The 11,223-nt window shown below is 51.0% G+C and overlaps 1 non-coding gene across 1 annotated transcript; it reads left to right on the top strand.

Moving 5' to 3' along the window:
• Nucleotides 1-6,990: 6,990 nt before the first annotated feature.
• On the top strand, nt 6,991-7,063 carry TRNAK-CUU (transfer RNA lysine (anticodon CUU)). The gene has a single exon. It is a non-coding gene; the product is annotated as a tRNA-Lys (tRNA).
• The last annotated feature ends 4,160 nt before the right edge of the window (nt 7,064-11,223 follow it).

The following is an 11,223-nucleotide window of genomic DNA, read 5'->3' as shown; positions in this document are numbered from 1 at the left end:
GTACTGACTTTTCCCCCAAGGCAACAGGAGACCCCTCCCCACTTCCTTCTTCTTGGCTGCTCCCCAGGAAGCTCTCCATCGACAGGGGCCATTTGCAGGTGTTTGTGCTCAGCTGTGTGCAAGGGCACAAAAGAGCACTAGGACCATCTTCTCTCCCACCTGCTGTGGGGATTCTGAGCAGTGGGGGAGGGGTCGCAAGCTAATTCCAGAGGCCCCAGGGACCCTGCAGCTGCCTCTTGCTCCTTTCTGAAAGGGCCCTTGTGAGCTGTCACTGTGCAGGCTGGCTTGCTCGATTGCTTTGAGCATGGTTCTCTGAACACCAAGAGTGGGGTCCCAGTAAAAGGGAGGGCCAGAGCTGACACGGTCTATTCTGTCCAGGTGGAAATGGCCCATGATCAGTAGTTTGTATCAAAAGAGGAAAAAACAAGTCAGATCACACAGGGGGATGTGGCCCATTGTCAGAGACTAATGTGGAGCTGTTCACACCCAGGGCAGAGGAGCTGCTTTTGGAAGGAGCCAGCAACTCCCACTCTCTGTTTAATCCTTGGTTGATGGAGTTAAATTTGCAAATAAATTGCAGCTCAGAGATTTCTCTCTCGATTTGATTTTTAAAATGTCTTTCTTGTAGGACTGCTACTTTTAAATCTGTTAGTGAGTGTCCAGGGAGATTGAAGTGCTCTCCCACAGGTTTGTTTCCAGGACCCTTTCTGAAGTCTGATTTCTGTCCTTTTAGTTTTTTACATAGAGACTGTCCAGTTTGGCCAATGTACATTGCAGTGGGGTATTGCTGGTGCACAATGGCATATATTATATTAGTAGATGTGCAGGTAAAGGAGCCCCTGTTGGTCTGGTTTCTGTTAGGTCCTGTGAGGACATTCGTGGTGTAGATATGCGAGGAGAAGTGGCAGCAAGGTTTGTTGCAGGGCTTGGTTCCCTGTGTTGTGATCTTTAGTTGGTGGTGAGGATTTGTTTCAGGTTGGCCGGCTGTCTGTAGGCGAGGACAGGCCTGCCTCTCAAGGGCTGTGAGAGTGAAGAGTCATTCTCCAGGATGGTTTGCAGATCACTGAAGATGTGTTGGAGAGGCCTTAGGTTGTGGCTCTATGTGACGGTCCGTGGTGTTCTCTTGCTTTCCTTGCAAGAACTGTCTTTTAGGAGGTGGCTTCTGGATACCCATCTGGCTCTGTCACTCTGTTTCCTCACTTCCTTAGGTGGGTATTGCAGTTTGAGGAACGTTTGGAAAAGGTCTTTTAAATGTTTGTCTCTGATGGAGCACAGCAAATATGGTTGTACCTTCGTGCCTGGCTGTGTACAATGGGTCATGTAGTCTCCTCTGGATGGAATCTGGAGGCGTGTAGATAAGCAAAGAGGTCTGTGGGTTTTCAGTATAGGGTGGTATTTATGTGATCATCCCTTATCTGCACAATAGTGTGCAGGAAGTGGATCTCTTTTGTGGACTAGTCCAGACAAATGTTGATGGTGGGGTGGAAACTGTTGAAATCCTTATGGGACTCTTCAAGAGCCTCCTTCCCAATCAATGAAGCAGTTACAGATGCCCTTGTTCTTTCAGCGCCTTTCTCTGCTATTAATCTTAGTGTCTATTTGCTGTATGGTTCTTTTATCTTTCTCAAATCTCACTTGCTTGCCTATTAGATGTTCTTTTATTTTTGATCTCAATCTCTCCATCAGTATCATCAGCAGTAGCTTGCCTAGATGACTTGTTAGGGCAATCCTTCTGTGCACTGCCTTTCTTGTGTATTGTCGCCAGCACGGTTGTTGTCCATTCCTCAGTGGACTTTCCTTCCTTCCCTGCAATCTTATATAGTCGGTGTATTTCCTGACACGTACTTTCTCTGCTGTATTTGATCATCTCTCGCATGATCTTATCATTTCTCGAGCATTTGTTTTTCTAAAGTCGTACCACTACTCTTTCTACTTCTTTCCTTGAAATATCAGATAAAACTCTGCTTTGTGCCCACACCTGACTCCCTGCCAGCCCCAACACTTGGGGCTGCCCAGCTTTGATGCTGTTTGGATCTTATAAGGCACCGGAGGAAGCTCAACTTGTGCTGAGTGGGGTCACACAGACCAGGCAGAGCTGTGAATGACTGAGCCCAGCAGCACCAGCTGAATCTCCCTCCAGGCAGGAGGAAGTGTGGGGAAGGCTTTGGCAAGGAGAAGTCAAGTGCAGCTGGGGTTTGTGTGGCGGGGGTTGGTTGGTTTTGTTTTTGTCTAAAACTCTGATATGTGATGTTTGCTTTTCCTCCAAAGATGAGTTTTGCAAGGCCGAGTGTTGCTCAGGGAGCAAGAAGTCTTGAGTTGAACTCCCTGATGCTCCCGCCACAGAGTGTGTTTGCTGCTCTCCCTGACTTTGTGTTCCCTACGTTTCTCTTACCATCATATGCCAACAATGCCCAGATGCTTTGTGTATTGGACAAACTTCTAATTCCCTTCAACAAAGGGTTAATGGGCACAAAACAGGCATCAAAACACTCCAGATCCACAAACCAGTTTGTCAACATTTTAATGCACTGACCATTCTATTAATGACTTAAGAGTATGCATGTTACTGAAAAAAGAAATCCCACCTCTATTCAAAGGGAAACAGCTGAGCTGTCTTTTCTACTCAAATTCGGCACATTGACACATTGTTTGAACTGGGATGGGGATTTTCTGATTCACTAAAGGGGCTTATTTGCATACTTGGCTTAATCTAATTCTTGACCACCACCTCCCGGCTTCCAGCCCTCTACTCTGTGATTTGCTCACCTTGATCATTTTTTTCTGAATTGTCCTCCTTGATTACTGTTATAGGGTCTCTGTGCCTTTAATATCGAGTCTGTTCTGGTATGGCTATGGTCTGCAGAAGTGGGTCTGTCCCGTCAAAGTTTGCCTCCTAAATTGTTTTCCTTGTCCTTAAAGCGCTACTTGACTGGTTTTTGTGTTGACAGAGTGGTTTGTGACCTGTTCCAAGTGGGAAGTTGGTTTCTTCCTTCAGGACTGTGAAGAGAGCTTGGAAATGAGCTTGGAAAGGTGAAGTTAGGTGCAGGACTTCTCAGAGCACTGGCTGTGTGTTCCGGGCTGGGTCTGGAGTATGCCCAGTGCCTCCATTCTGATGGTGGCTTGTTGCTCAAGGGGTGGGAGAGCTCCGGGGCTCAAGTCCCAGACAAGCCCTTCTTCTGCCTTTCTCTGATATCTTACCCAGACATCTGGGGGGACCGATGTCTCTTTGCATGTTTTTCCTCTGTTCATTGGTCAGTACGATGAAGCAGCCTTTTGCTACTGGATGGCTCAGCTCAGGCATTAGCTCTGTTAAGATGTTGTCCTCCCAGCGTTTATGTCCCTCCTTGTCACTGGGGCAGCACCACTTGCTGGCGGAAGCCGCATATGTCCAGCTTCTGGCTCTACCTTTTTCTGAATAACTTGGCATTTCCCCCTTTCTGGGCTACAGTCCTTTAATTCCCTGTCACTCCCACAGTGACCCAGGCAGCCCTCTTGTTCCCTGTCACAAGCCACATCTATGCCACACCCCCAGTGGCTTTTGGAGGAATCCCTCCTTCTGGTTGCAGCTCAGCATGGACTCCACATGCAGCACTTCTCAGCTTTCCCTTTTCAGCTTCCACTTCTCCTTCCCTGGACTGCTTCCTGCAACTCCCCTTCATTTGGCTGTGCTGGCTATGAACCCTCAGCCCTACAAGGGGCTGCCCTTTACCTGAAGCCTCTGTCTTACCAGCTTCCATCCCTGATTTCTAGCCCCATCTGCTCCTGCTGACAATCTCTGCTGCCAGCCTCTTCCTGCAGGTGCAGCCTGGGCAGTGAGTCAGCCGGACACTTCGACACTTGAATGTCACTGAAGAGGATTTCCAGAGTTCCACAACAACCTCTGCAGAAGTGCTGGGGACCACGATTGGCTGAGGCAGTGGTCTCCTGTGTTTATCACTTCCCTGATTCCTGGAGCTTTGAGGCCAGCAGAACTGGGGAGGAAACGCAGATTAAAGAAAACCACTGGAACTGCTGTGGAGGGCAGGTGCCACTTGGCAGGTGCTCCTGCTGCCCCTTCCTGTAGAAGGTGTGTGGTGCAGTGTGAGCTTCTGGGGGGCTGGCTTTGTGCTTTGGGAGTCTGGGTCCAGGCAAGACCCAGCCTCACCTTTTCCAGACCCATGAGGAAGCCTGTCCCTTATGTAAAGGTAGTGACTATTAAGCCTTCTTCTGCCACATGGGCTGGAGACCCTGCCAGGGGCAGGGTGTATTTGGTCAGTAAGAATTTTGGCCATCAGGTCAACAGAATGAGGACAGGACAAGAACCCTGTGATGAAGAACATCTCCTGGGATGGGGAAAGGCTGGCCAGGCTGTGTCCTGGGCCCAAGTCCTTCTCAGTCAGGTGAAGTACGTAGCCAAGCCGAGAGGAGGGATGGAGATGTCCAAGGCCCCTTCCCAACAGGCTGGCCAGCCTCACCACATGTTCATGCTGGAATCTCCCATCAGGGCTCTAGATTGCTCCCTGCCAGCTAAGGAAGCCATGGCAGGGCCTTGATTACCCAAATGCTGACTGCACAGGTGCATAGGGCACCTCAGCATTTCCCATTTCATTCCATTCATTGCAATGGGAGCTGGGCACCTGAGTCCCCAGTCCCAGCCCTGTGTTCCTTCTGTGCTGTGTGGGCCATGCTGCCAGAGAATAGAGAGGCCCTGGGGATGCCAGACCTGATATACAGGCTCAGAGACTCTGCGTAGACAGTCCTGTGCCTCCAGCAAATCCTCCAGGGGCTGCAGGGCATTGGGCTGCAGCAGTATCTCTTCCTGGCCAATGGGAAATGCAGGGGCGATTCCTGCATTTGTGATTTCCCCCTTCACTGCCTCCCCCAGGGGCTGCAGGGGATGTGTCAGACACTAAAGAGAATAGTTGAGACTCCAAGGCCAAGGAGCAGGGCACAGAAGATCCAAAGTCTGAAGAAGTGAAGCAGGGCCAGCGTCAGTGGGAGCCACAGACTCAGAGGGCTCAAAAATTGGAAAGGACCTGAAGTGCCCATCGAGTCTAGTTCCATTTCCTCATGACAGGACCAAGCACCATCTCTAGTGGGGTGCACAAACCTCAGGGGGCCTGAAATTTCATAAGGGGGGCACAGCCCAGTGAGCTGCTGGGTCTCAGGTTCACCCGCCTCATTAAAAATGACAAAATCTGTGACTGTTTCGTTGTCTGCGTCATCATATTTATACACCGATGAATGAAGTTTTTCCGTTCTACAGACTTGTTTTCTTACACACGCCCAAATGGGCTTTTATATATATGAACATCACTGACATTTCTGTAGGTTCTGATGACATGAGACAGGTTGTGGGGGAGCTGCTCATTTCAGGGATGAAAAGTGGGGACCAATGTAAAAAGTTTCCTTCTTTATATTTATCCAATTTCTAAAATATCTCCAAAGATGGAGATTTTGCCCTTACCCGAGGCAATTTATTCCAGCGCTTAACTGCCCTGACAGGAAATATCTCCTAATCTCCAACCTCCCTTGCTGCAATTAAAGGGGAATTCAAGTTAACTAAAATTAAAGGGAAGGAATTTTATGATTTGTTGCTGTATTCCCAATTCGATAGACTGATTGATCGATGTTTGGTATCAATCTGTCTATCTATCTATTGGTCATTACTCTGGCCAGATCAGGGATTGGAGAACTCACTGCTCAAAGAATTAAATTTAAGCTTGAGAGATAAATAAAATTGTGCAATGTGCAGACCTGAGCACAGAGATGTTCTGCATGTGAATTATGATACAGACCCACAAGTGTGGACTTTGGGTCCTTTCCCTTCCTGTCACTGCGTTAATGTCCTCCAAACACCCCGGAGTGTGGGGCTTTCTCTAGCCCTGGGCGCCTTCCAGTGCAGACCAAGTGCCTGTCTGGTGTGCGCTTTGGTGCCACACTCCCGACTGCACCATACAGGAGCCCTGTGATCTGCAGGGGCGTCAGATGAGATGATCTCTGCAAAGAGCCTGTGGCACAGAGCAGCCTCTGCTGTTCCCATGTGCAGCCGGCTAGAGCCCCAGAATGTCCCTGAGAGAGTGGGGGTGACACAGGGGTAGCAGCTCAGCCATGCAAAGGGGCTGCCAGGGGCAGGACATGAGCCCTGCTGGCCAGGGGCAGGTGTGGGAGTGACATCACAAGGGCCTTTTACAGCACCTCAGCTGATTGGTTAAAAGAAGTTGGAAGGTGATGACCTCATAGAGAGTCCCTGACACCAGCCATGTGGGACAGGCTGCAGGGCTGGGGCCATCTCAGACACCCCCGGGGCTTCCCCACAGGGAGTCTCCTTCCTCCGCTCTGCCCATGAGGCTGGAGAGGAACCAGGGTGAGGAAAATGAGCATGAGAAGGAGCCTCTTTGTCCCGTTCTAGTTCCCACTTGACTAACTGCGCTGGACGACCGACGTTCACCTGGGGCAGGTCAGAGCCTGATCCAGCTGATGCTGAGCAAATTGAAGGCAGGGAAAACACTCGGTTAAGGTGCTGCCCTCCCCAGTGGAACTGAAGAGTGAATGAATCAGGGTCCTGCTTTCTCGTCCCATCGCCCATTGTTGTAAAGCGCAACAGTCTGTGAGCCACGAATGCCCCTTTCTCTGGAGAGTCACTAACAGGCAATTTACCACAGAAAACTCTCTGCAAATGTGTGTTCAGTCTTTATGAAAAAGAAACGTGTTCTACTGACTGCACCGGCTCTGCGCTGAGATCAATGGTGTCAGCATTCATTTGTTGTGCAGAAATTGCCGTAGGTGCGTGAGGTGTTCGGGAGATGTAGCAGCACCAGTGAGAGGCTTGGCCAAGATTCACTCCAACAGCCTGTTTTCTTTGCATCTCACCTCCTGCAGCCCAGATAACAAAGACTGGAGTCCGGCCCTTGTGAGCACTTTGCCCCACACATTTGACTTTTGCCCAGCTGACAGGCACATTTGACTCTTTCTACTCTGTGATAGGCTGTATGGAGTGTCTTATTTGTTGCCTGGCTAGCTCAGTTGGCAGAGCATGAGACTCTTAATCTCAGGGTCATGGGTTCAAGCCCCATGTTGGGTGCTTCTGTTCTTGCACTGCTGTTCTCAGCCTAAGAAACAAGTTTTCACTGTTGTCCTGGCCTCTGTCAGGAAATGTGTGTTCTTGTCCTTGGCTCTAGTACAAACAAAGACAGTACAAGGAGGAGTTGTGTAGACATTCTGCAGCCCTCTACTTGGAAGTAGTGGGGTCTGCCATGGCAGGAATCAGCTCTTAAGGCTGCAAGGACCTGGAAACCCTGAATCAGGAAGCTGAGACCATGCAGGCAGCAGCCATACCATGAGGTGCTCCTCCAGAGACCAGATGTCAGCCAGCCCCCTGAGTGCCCCCAGGGCTCCCCCACCAGGCCATCCCATGGCTCTCAGGCCTCCAGCCGTTGGAACAGGAAGTGGGGCCTGTCCTGCACTGAGTCTGAGCTCTGTGACCTCTGGAGTGAGGAGGAGGTGCTCCACGTAATGGGAAGCAAACAATGGAATGCAGAAGTGTTCACCCAGCTGGCCAAGGGCCTGACCACCTGGGGTCACCTTTCCCGCCCACCTCACCATATCAGGAGTAAGGTCAAGGAGTTGCAGCAGGGTTATGCCCGGGTGCAGGACTCGGCCACCAGGTCTGGGGGTTGTCCCCAACACTTGCCCTTATTACCGGGAGCTCAAAGCCATCCTAGGCCCCAGGGACACCTACTCTCTCCTGGTCTTCCTTGACACCATGGCCGAGGAGCCCCAGCAGAAAGTGAAGCCTGAGTCAGGACCAGAGCCCAGCTCCAAACCCCCAGGGCCAGAGCAAGGACCATCCGGCCCAGCACCCAAGTGACCAAGCAAGGAGGTTGAGCTTTTGCTGGACATCCCATCCCAAAGCTCCGGCCAGACATCTGCCCAATGGTCATTCCCAGACCATGGCAATGGACTGTCAGGCACGTACCCCACAGGGCACACGCCCCCAGGCCATGACCCCCACATGCCAGGGCCTGGGCACACCGCAGCCCATGGAGAAGTAAATAGTTAGTGTATATAGTTATCCCCCCATTGTACATAGTTAGTTCTGATGGTGGTTGTTATGTTCCATGCACAGAGGTGAGCTTTTAGGTTGTTTAACAAGGAATCAGTTTAATTTTTCACCCCCACCCCCAGGTGTTATGTGTGGGGATGGTGAGCAGGTGGTGGGGGCAGTGAGTGAGTTGTGGGGGCAGTTTGCAGGTCATGGTGGGAGTGTGCAGGGTGTGCACTAGGGTGGTCTGGGTTGTGCTCACTTGATCCCCCAATCAAAGTACTCCCATAGGGCCTCCCAGACGTGGACCCACTCCTGGAACGCCTGATGGCTGCAGGCAGCAGTCCAGCTCACCTCTCCTCCTTTGGGTACCTGGAGGTGCAGCTGCTGGTACTGACACATCCATGGGATGGCTCTAATGCCACAGAGCACCTCAGCACAGCTTAGGAAGGAGGGAGGACCATGACGACATGTGGCCAGAGGACTTCCATAAAGAGCCCCACCCCGCTCCCCCGCCTGGCTTCTCCCCTCCACCAAACCCACCCCCAAAGCAGCAGGCATGCTGAGGCCAACATCACAAGGTGGTAGAAAATTGAGTAATCCCCAAGTGGGGCCTCTTAACAGTGGGGCTCTTTTTACCTGTGGGGCAGGAGATATGCCCCAAAGGGGCATTCCCCAGCTTTTGAGAAGCACAGAAGAACTCAGGGCTCCCCAGGGTGGCACAGTCGAATGGAGACCTGCCTCAGGGCCTCTAGCTGGCGCTGTGGAAGAATCTATTGCAGCTGGGGCAGAGAAACATTAATTCCCCCTGGGCAAGTATCTGCTCTTTTCCCAGCTGTGCACTGCCCAGCCCAGGAACTGGGAGAGACCAGAGCCCCTGATTCAGCCTTGGGAACAGACCCTTCCTCATAGGCAGCTGCCCATGTCACTGGCTGCAGCTGCGACAGGGTTGCCCCTACCTTGCCCCCATGTCTGGCTGGGGCACTGCACCACTGCACCCTGGCGACAGGGGACTGAGGTGAGTGTAGCACTGTTGGTCTGACACTGGAGACTGGCTGGCACCTGACTCCCACCAGCCCCAGCTTTGCTTTGCTCTGCTGGAGTTTCGATCCTGTCAGGCAGAGGAGCTGGGGAAGTTTAACTCCCAAGGGGGGGTGACTCTTTGCACAGGTCTGCGCTCAAGAATTAGGTGGTGTCACTCAGGTGTGTAAGAAACTGTCCCCCACCTCCGGAAGAAAACAGACCTACTCCAGTGCTCAGATTGTCATGGCAACCACAGGGCTTTCATGGTCCACATGGGTTGGGGAAGGTCCTTGGCCAGTGAAGACCCAGAGGACAGGTGTCCTGTGACTGCTGTACTGGGGAGACTGTGATCAGTGCTGGCAGCTCCCTAGAAATGGGAAACTGGTGACACCTGAAAGATTAGGCAATCATAGCCCATGACGCAGGTTAACCTTTGTTTTAAACGGAAATGTTTAAGGCCAAGGAGGCCGGGGTCCAGCAGCTTTCGAACCCAAATGGGCTGTTTCTTTGCAGGGGGCAAAATGTAGGAAATGGAAAGGGGCACTGGAGAAGCTTCGCTCCTGGCTTGACACTGCCTTGGAAAAGAAGGAAAAAAGACACCACTTCTGTTGGAGAACGTGGGCATTTATCCCAAAGCCTCTCGCATGCTTAGTGAGCGCTCTACCAATTCAGCAAATTCGCCTGTGTCTGAGCATAATTTCTGACTCACCGATCTTATTCCAGAGGCCAAAACATCCCTGTGGCCGCCCATGGCTACGGCAAAGGGTCGCAAAGGCTGTGTGTGCACAGCAGTGTTGTTCCTGAATAAGCGGTTCCAGAAGAGGTATTCCAGAGTTGTTGATTCCGATGTAGCGCAGCTGCACACAACGTGGAGTTTGAAATACTGCTCTGCTATTTTGACATTCAGCATCTACAAACAATGGAGCCAGTTTTGAAGCTCCTGTTTTAAAATAGCTATTTGAACTAGCTCCAATCATGGTCCCAGGAGATGCCCAGCCAAGACTCTGCTCTCTCTCTCTCTCTCTCTCTCTCTCTCTCTCTCTCTCTCTGTCTCCTTTGAGCTCCTGGCCTTAGGCAGGAAAACTCTGTTCTTGTCCTCAGTTCTAGAGGGGAAAAATTGATATTTCTATCACCTTCAGAGAGCACAAGAGGATTTTCTTCTCTTCAGTTCGATCCCCACATGCCCTAAGAGGGCAGGAAACAACCCTTCGCCAGCTCACTGTCCTCCACAGCACTCTATTGTGTTATGTCTTTCCAAATCAGCTCCATTTGTGCCCTAGACCTATACATCATCTTCACATAGCCAGGAAAGGAGGAGCTCTGAATTTGAGTTATTCACTTACACAAGGATAAGGGTTTGAGCACTCTGCCACTTGAGCTCACTCCTCTGCCTGGGAGCAACTCTTAACCCACTCACCCTGTTCCTGAGCCCATAATGGGCCTTTCTCTGCCCCTGAATCGGTTCTGAAAGGGCCACTTCTAAAGCATTTTTCAGGTGGCCTGGCTAGCTTAGCTGTTTGGATCCTTGTAGTAATAACACCAAGTTGGTGGGTTTAAGTCTGCTTGGGACACTTGGTAGACTGAGTCCAATGTTCTCACTTAGCTCACAGGTGTAAGCAGGCAACAGAAGCTGGTGGGAATGTCAATTTCAAAGATTTGTGGAAGTGTAGACTCGGCCAATCAGAGCTCCCATCAACCACCTATTTAGTAAATATGTGCACAGAAGAATTCCAGCCCTCAGTTCTGCAAGCAGGCGGTTCCCACTTCGTCCAAATGACAAAGCATCTCCCAACGTTAGGTGAGGGTGATTGTGTATAACAACAAGCTCTGCTGAAGAACACCAGTTTGGTGCTGAAAAAGATGCTCTCCTGTGGTCTGCCTGAGCAACTCATCAAACATTAAAGAGAACTGGGACTGACAGTTCCCCTTTCTCACCACTGTCAGGCTGCCCAGGTGCTCCGTGACTGCAAACTCAAGGTACTGTCTGTCCCTTCTTTTGGTCTTCTGGTCTCCAAAGGGAGGTGTGGGTTGAAATCCCACTCTTAACATCAGTTCTATTCTCTGAATGCTCTGCTGGCCTCATTTCAATGTCTCTGCTAACATTGCACCAGCCCTTGCTATGGGTTTCTGTTAGACGAGTGGCACGACTGAAGCACAATTCAGGCGCAAACTTCGTC

This window comes from Carettochelys insculpta, chromosome 33, assembly GCF_033958435.1.
Source record: "Carettochelys insculpta isolate YL-2023 chromosome 33, ASM3395843v1, whole genome shotgun sequence".
NCBI classification, from domain to species: domain Eukaryota; kingdom Metazoa; phylum Chordata; order Testudines; family Carettochelyidae; genus Carettochelys; species Carettochelys insculpta.
This window is presented reverse-complemented; position numbering and strand designations above follow the sequence as displayed.